The 8689-nt window shown below is 39.4% G+C and overlaps 1 protein-coding gene across 1 annotated transcript in view; it reads right to left on the bottom strand.

Moving 5' to 3' along the window:
* Positions 1-2087: 2087 nt before the first annotated feature.
* Positions 2088-8689, bottom strand: part of PYGO1 (pygopus family PHD finger 1) — a 51346-nt gene continuing 44744 nt past the window's right edge. The window contains exon 4 of the mRNA XM_029575041.1: positions 2088-3688. The gene's annotated coding sequence lies outside the window, so the exon portion shown is untranslated. The remainder of the gene's footprint in view (positions 3689-8689) is intronic.

The raw sequence follows: 8689 nt of genomic DNA, 5'->3' as shown, positions 1-8689 counted from the left end.
TAAACCCCACGGGAGCAGGAACAAAAGTTGGAATGGTGCGCTGAGCAAGAAGACTGGAGGAAGTCCTACAAAACCCCTTTACACTGACTTTTTTTTAAAATTCTCCTTCAAAAATCTGAAGCAATCCCCATAGGGAGATGCATGTCCACCATCTGCTGGAGACAGAGAATACTGGCGGGCTGTCACAGTATAAATACTCCTGCAGTGACATCAGCTTGCTCCTCCATCTGCTGGCAGAGGTGCATAACCCACTGGTCTTGAGTCCATCTATCTACATGCTTGGAAAATGGAGGTTGGTTAATTTGGGGGAAGAGACCTAGATGATATTAAAGGGGAAAGAGGTGACAATAGTAAAGGAATGAAATTTCAAGAGAAAAAGGAATGAAAGAACACAGATAAAAACCCACCAGAGTATGAATGGTTAGGTGAAAGAAGTTTAATTGTTCTTTGTTACCACAATTTTGACTCACTATTACACAACATAATTCAATACAGAAAACATTTTCTGTAAAATATTCCCCATCTGTAGGTGAGAGAAAGCAGGGCCACGGAAAAAGACAAGGTGACATCAGGAGGAAAAGTTAAGGGCTTGTATAAAAGATGGAAGAGTAACAGTCAAGGACCATCCAAAGTGGTTGAATTAGCACAAAATATGAAACTTGTCCGTAGAACCAGTCGCCAAAGCTTCAACCTTAACTACTATCCATTCACACATCTTTAAACAACATTCATAATTAAATTACCTTAAAAATATTTTAAAATAAAAGTTTACATTCCATTCACCTTACCATGCTTGAAACAAAGAGGGCCGGATAAACTGGCTTGGGTCCTCTGAGTTCCAGACAAAGAGGCATATTGGGTTGGGGGGGGGGGGGGGAAGAGGGTGCTCCAAGTTCCAGCAGAGATACACAGCAGACTTTCATCGGGCCTGTAATTCAATCATCTCCAGATTGCTTTCATCATTTCCAGGCAGAAGTAAAAGGCTCTCACTATCACAGCCTAGAAGCCTGTCATGGGTCAGATGTTGCCTGTGGATCATAGTTTGACCACCTCTTTCCTAAAGTATACTGTTAGAGAATTTAATAGCAGTGAGGAATGTAGGCTGCAGGGAATGTGATTATCCAGGGAGGGAAGGAGAAAGGTGGAGGTATGTTTAAAAAAATAATTGTCTAATTTAGTTAAAAGTATGTTCTCACAGTCAAGTGACCAGCCAATGACTGCAAGTTTTGGTTTGGAATGTAATAAGGATCAAGCAAACTTGAAAAAAAGTATGCCCAGAAATAATAAAAGGTTGAGAAGCACAGATGCATCATGCAGGCATTTTGCAGACAGCCCAATGAATAAATGTTATAGTTTTTTTTATTCAGTCTTTTCATATGACATGCTACTTAATTCCCTTTATCATGAGAAGATATTGAGTTGCTACTCCTGACTTTCTTTGGGAGTCTCAGACCTTCCTCATTAGGAACAGAAAATACAAGTTTTTATCCCTTCTAATCTCCCAAAAACATTTACTGCAATGCATGTTAAAGGGAAAAAAAAAGTTACCAGCATCATCACTGTTTCCAACCCGCGAATGGCCATTATCGCATGCATTAGGGCCTTATCGCAGTGGTAGCATTCAAATTAGGTGGAGGGGAGGAGTCAGGGAGGGGATTAGGGAAATTGGCCAGTGGCACCGCTGCTGGCAATGTTTAGAACATTATCGCCGGCAGTAGAACAGAAAATATTATCACCTTTTACGATGGCGCTATGCCCGCGATTGTGTGCAGCATCGCTGCAGGCTATCGCCCGACCGCCCCCTTCTTCCCCCCCTTTACCTGCGCGTTCATCATTCCGCAAGACCTAAGACAGATGATACTACTTCTCAAAGATACTTTAAATACAGATTATCAAAAACTGTTTTTCATTCATCCTAGACTGAAAGCTACAATCCAAAGTGCTAAAAGAAAATCTGATCATGACAGAGAAATTACAAAATATAGTATTACAGCACAAAGGAAATAAACTTCCCAGACACCAGCATTCTTTTTCAGCTCCATTCTTATTTTTAGGAAAAAAAGGGGAAACATATGAGGCATTAAAGATTAGGCTTTTTTTTTCCAAAAGTTTAGATTTATTATTTAAAATCCTGAAGCAAAATAATGCAACATGTATTGTTTAAGAAAGTCACATCCATCACCTACCTTCACTGATGTGGCTATGATAAGAGACATTACTATACACAACTATCCTTTATAATGAACAATTTAATTATGACTTGGCTATAGTAGACATATACATACATCATACAGTCTCAACTTTAATCCAGAAAGATTTACTTATATTTTTTAAAAATCCCCATGCATTGGTTACCCTAATGTGACAGGACACCAATTGGGTTTCATTGGTTCATCAACTCCCTGGAATCCTATACATACAGATACCACTTTTGGTTACAGTATGTATGAGAATGATTTCAAACTCACTTTCATTATTCAAAAACATGGATCTGAACTGTTACAAGAGGCTAAACTGGTCAGTTGCTTTTTAATGAAAAGTCATGTCTCTAAATGTGCACACAATGCCATCCAGTTTAAAAAAAGAAAAAGTGATTTGAACAAAGAGAAAATTATTTCATAGAGACATTTTGAACTTTCCAGACTCAAAAAGCAAACTTGAAATGCTTCCTGGAGGTTGGATACTAAAATACAATATGCACCCTAAATCTAGGAAAAGAACTAATATTACAAGCTATTTTCTCCGAGATCCAATGATTGGTACAGACTAAGAAATTCTGGGCTTCCTTTCTGGCAGAGACTCTCAGCTCTCTGCAGAACCTCTGAAGGAGCTATATACTCCTGGAAATAACTCCTCCATGGGCTTCTCAGCAGTCAGAGGGCATCTTGGTGCAAAAGATCATCTCTTTTTCAAAGGTACATTGTAATAAAGTGATGCCCTTGGGTGCACTGAAGAGATCCTTGCCAGGCTTTTCCCTATTCACACAGAGAAGAGTTTGGTAACATAGAAGCAGCAATTACCGTACCTTTTTGCCATCACCAAGTTGCCCTATAAGACTTCTACTACAAATGGTTACCTCCATACACCAAGCCCGCCCTTACACTGTACCCTACAAGTTTGAGGAGACTGGATTTATGAGGCAAGGTCTACAATTTTTACATAGATTTTAATTAAATTTAAAATCTTTATTAATTTAAGAGTAAATCAGCAGACATGTATTTTATCTGTGACTGATGACTCACTTAGCCCATGTTACTCAGTTATTCACATGTCAAAGAGCAGTTTTTCTAACCTTAAAATGCAAGTATTGATGCCATTTGATTATTAGATGCTTGAGAAATTGCATGTATGGCAGTCTGGCATCAAGGGAGGTGAAATATCCAAGTTATAAGCAGAACTATTAATGGTAAAGGGAAGCTGTGGATAGGGCTTCATTTTCAGTTAAAATGATTTTCTCAAAAAAACAAAAACAAACCACTAGGTTTTCTAAAAACTATCATTCTATTTTTACTGATTTTCATTACAATTCTATAAATACAGAATTTTGTCTTGGTCCTGCAGAATTTGGGACTGGCCCAGGCTCATCTCTGGTACCGAACCTTCTACTTGGACACCCCGGCATAATTCCCAGTCCTCATTTTCCACCTTCTTGCTCAGCATAGGAAAAACTGAGTGGCACTTCATACTTCTAGTAATTAAAATAAACCCAGAAAAATGAGCAGTCAATTTGTTTACATTCCTTTGCAAGATGATCTCACTCATTATAAATCTACCAACAGAATTTAATTGTCTCTAGGAGTTGTACAAAACACACCAGCATTTGGTCTTACTTATTACACAGTAATTTAATACCTAGCTATTGAAGTTCAAGTTGGACAAAGTCTACAAATGTTTTTCTCCAATTTGAATTACATACATTAACTTTGTCACAGACCACAGCAATAATGTGTGTTACTTCAGACGTGCTTTAATTGAAAACCCCCAAAAAATGTACAGGTCACCAATGTGGAACACACTTAAAGTTGTATAAGAGTACTGAACTAATATCCCAGAACAGGTATATGTAAGCAGTACATAAGGAATGACTAGTTTTAATATGAACAGTCATTTGAGTTACATATTACAAAGAAGCATGACTTTTATAAAAAAAAATTACATATATACTAACTTACAGGCAAATATATATATTTATATACACACATACTTATGGAAACCAATGTCAGACATAACTAATGTCAATGCTAGAATAAGAAATATGAAAAGCAGCAATTCCAATAACTTTAATATTCTCAAGCCCAAATAAAGAAATCGCCCTTGACTTTCAACTACTTCAACTATTTCTTTATACATTAAAATCTTTCAGCACTATAAACAAAACATCTCGCATACTCATTTTTCTTCCCATGATCTAAAAAAAATATCACCAAAAGTACAGAAGAGAATATATTTTACAGACTGATCCAGAGATCTGACCTCTACTGTATCACCACTGCTCTCTACACTTACAGAATTCAAATAGTAACCAGGGAGAAGTTATTGCTAACTTTTTGTTTCTTTTTTTTTTTGGGGGGGGGGGGGGGAAGAGAGACTTTAGAACTTGGTAAGAGGTATTGATTAATCAGTCACTATCTACTGCAGCCAAATCTGTAGGTTTTGTTTCAAACCATAGTCTTTTTCTACTATTAAATATTTGCCACTCCTGTAACTATGAAGAATAATGCATTATTAATAGTGTTCATAGAGATATAACCTGATAGCTTTACTCAACTCAAGCAGTGCCAGCAACACTTTAGATAATGTAGTTGCCCCACAACCATCAGGACCAGCTGGGCTTACGTAAGCCACAGAAATGGTGTACTCAGGATCGGAGAGGAAGGGAAGACTGCTGCTCCTAAGCAGCACAGAGTGCATCTTAAAGGAAGCACCCCTCAGACTGGTGAAAGATTCCCCTGAACTGAAACATGGCAGAGACCACTGAGGAAGACCAAAAAAACTGCAAATTGTAATTAAAGTCAACAGCCCTCTTTTTTTGTTCAGACTATTACTATATATATATATATATATATATATATATATATATATATATTTATGTATGTGTATGTATTCACAGAATTTGAAAACTTCACTCACTCACTGGTCCTTATTCAATAAATATTTTTCCATAAAGACAAAACAGGGAAAATTCCCTTTTGAGTAAAACCCACCAGGAGAGACATCCACTCTTCTGAATTTAAGTACACTTGTACAGATGGAGCAGGACCAGGTATTATCAGAACTCCACTTAGGCATGACAAAGTATGAAAAACGTGAACAGCTGGCAAATGGATTATTGGTGGAGATTTTGTATACCTACATTTTGAAAACAAGGTGCACGATTTTCATTCTAAAAATGTCTGAAGTAGAATATACAACAATTAAATGTTACATGAAAGGAAACCCAGAAATAAGAGGAAGAGAGAAATCAGAGGAACCAATAACAAGCAGGCTCATATTTTGAAGAACAAACAGAAGAAAATATTAAGAATTTCTGTGGACCAGCTTAGCGGCTCAGTGCGCACTGCCAAGAGGTTGACCTGGATTCAATTCTTAGATTTGGTCTTCTGTTCCCTGGGCTGGCCAGAGATGCTAGAGACCTCTGGGGTATGGCATTAAGGTTACTGTGCCAAGGCTCCAATTTCAGGCCCTGGAATGAGCCCTAGTGCATGGCCCCTAGCCAAAGACTGTCACTTTGATAACTGAGGCTAGACAACTTGGGAAAAGGATATAAAATAGAGGAAAAATCTCTGGGTAGTTGCAAATGAAAGCTAGTGGTGCCAGATCTTAGCCCTAGTCCTTAATGAGCTGAAGGCCCAAAGGAGCACAAGGAATCTATTGTTCCCCATCCCAAAACTAAATTTGTTTATTCAACAAATCATTTGTCATCTGGTGCCAAACAAATATTTACATTTCCAAACACATAAATGTCAATTAAATCTCATATTTCTGGTGAACACATAACAGAAAACCCTATTAAAGGGCAAACCAGTTATTGGTCTAAAAACTTTTTTGCGCTATATAAATAGAAAATTCAGAAAATGGAGTAGTGTATTATAAAAAGTTGCAAATTGCTGTCACTGTACCAAAAGCTGCAACAGTATAAAGATCACAAAACAAAGCAGATTTTGCAGGGGTAGACAATCCCAGTCCTAGTGGGCTGCAAGCGTCGGGTTTTCATATGCATGAGAGAAATTTGTATGCACTCTGCCTCAGTTGTGTGCATATCTATTTCATGAATATTCATTAGGGATATCCTGAAAACCCGACTTGGTTTGGGGCCGAGAACCAGACTTGCCCATCCCTGTTTTAATGCACAAACTGAAATACATCAGTTTTGTGAATTTACAATTTACACTATGAACACAAACGTACCACATGCAGAAGACCAGTATTTAATTTCTGAGCCCAGCTGTTGCTCCTGGGGCCAGATAGGGCTAGGGATACTGCAGCGGTAGTATTCATAGCTCTTGGGGAAAGAGGGGACGGAGTCTCTGTCATTTCGAGTGTATCGTTAACTGCTGTGAAATGATCACATTTGTGGATGACACAAAAATATTCAAAGAGGTTAAAACACAGACAGTGAGGAATTGTAGAAGGACCTTGTGAGACTGGGGAACTGGACATCTAAATTTAATATGAATGAGTGCAGAGTGATGCACACAGGGAAAATTCATCTTAACCCTAGGACCACAATGTTGGGTTCCACCTTAGGAGTTGCCACCCAGGAAAAGGATCTTGGAGTGAGCTAATCAAATTTGCAAACACAAAATTATTACGAGTTAAATCACAAGCAGGATCTGAAAAATTGCAGGAGGACCTTGCAACACTGGAAGACTGAGCATCCAGATGTGGGGAAAAGTAACACAATGTTAAGTTCCATATTAAGTGTTACCATCCAGGAAAAGGATGTGGGCATCACAGTGGACAATACTTTGAAATCCTTGGTTCAGTGTGCAAGAGAGGTCAAAAAAACAAAATGTTACAAATTATTAGGAAAAGAATGGAGAATAAAATATGTCATAATGCCTCTGTATTGTTCCATGGTGAGGTTTGCACCTAGAGTACCATGTGCAGTTCTGGTCGCCATGTCACAAAAAAAAGATATAGTTGCATTGGAAAAGGTACAGAGAAGAGCAACCAAAATGATAAAGGGGAAGGAATGGCTCTCCTATGAGGAAAGGCTAAATAGGTTAGGGCTGTTCAGCTTGGAGAGACAGTCGAAGGGGGGGGGGGGGGAATATAAGAGGTCTATAAAATCATGAGTGGAAAGAATGGGTAAAAAATACAAAGACTAGGGGACACTCCATGAAATTAGTATGTAGCATATGCAAAGCAAATCGGAGAACACTCTTTTTCACTCAATGCACAATTAAGCTTTGGAATTTGTTGCCAGAGTATGTGGTTAAGGCAGTTAGCATAGCTGGGTTTAAAAAAAGGTTTGGACAAGTTCCTGAAAAGTCCATAAACTGTTATTAAGCAAGTAGACTTGGGGGTAGATATTAAAAAACTGCGCGTGCTACCCGGCGCACACACCTGGACACACGATTTTATATACAAAAGTAGGGGTGGCGTGCACAAGGGGAGGTTAATTTTTGCTATATTCGCGCGTCGACGCATCAGGGCCTTCCCCAGTTCCCTCCCAGACCGCTCCAATTTGGGAACGGACTAGGAGGGAACTTTCCTACCCTATCCTCCTTTCCCCTTCCCCTCTCTTCCCCACCCTCTAAAAAGCAATTTTAAATTCTTTGACCTGAAGTAACTTGCGCACGCCAGCAGCCGCACAAGGCTCCAGGACTGCGAATAATGGCGCTATCCTGGACCGCCCTCCCCAAAACATGCCCACCCCTTCCAAGAGGCCCAGCACTTGAGTGCATCTCCGCCTTTACATGCATGGCCGGGCCTCTTGGAGGATTTGCCTGGCGCACGTAAAGGCCCAGATTTACGCATGCAGGGCTTTAAAACTCTGCCCTTTAGGGAACAGCCATTAGTTATCACTGTGCAATAGCAGTATGGATCTATTTACTGTTTGGGTTCTTACCAGGCACTTACTGTAACGGGCTGGGGATTTGAACCACCAGCTGTGGTGCTGGTCAGTGGAAGCACTTTATGTATGCTGTGTTACCTGTGGAGAATTGGGAAGGAACTAACCACACTTAATTTCTTCAGGAATGATGGGCTGGATCACACCCAGCCAGATGCTCATTGGTCATAGAAAGACTCACCCTACTTATTCAGTTGTTTAGCCAGTAAGGCCTTCCCTACTGGCACAACCTCTTTTCAAGTGCTGGGGTGTAAACAGGGCTGCGATGGTCTGTTTTTAAACTTTGTGGGCTCTTTTGCTTGTGGTACCCAGTAAGGGAAACCACATCTTTGATCAACATTAATAGTTGTCTTGCAGAAACTTTGTTTCTTCCATTAGAGCATACTGAACAGCATAGCTACTGAGTATTGTGTTTTTTACTGAGATCCTCACACTTGTGACCTGGATTGTCCACCGCTGGAAACAGGATACTGGGTTAGATGGACTCTGTCTGACCCAGTATGGCAATTCTTATGGAGTCACTGTGGACAAAACATTGAAATCCTCAGTTCAGTGTGTGGCGGCAGTCAGAAAGACAAAATGATAGAACTATTCAAGAAAAATAAAGCAGAA

This window comes from Rhinatrema bivittatum, chromosome 13 (assembly GCF_901001135.1).
Source record: "Rhinatrema bivittatum chromosome 13, aRhiBiv1.1, whole genome shotgun sequence".
NCBI lineage: Eukaryota > Metazoa > Chordata > Amphibia > Gymnophiona > Rhinatrematidae > Rhinatrema > Rhinatrema bivittatum.
The sequence above is the reverse complement of the archived record's forward strand: the minus strand, read 5'-3'. Positions and strand labels throughout refer to the sequence as shown.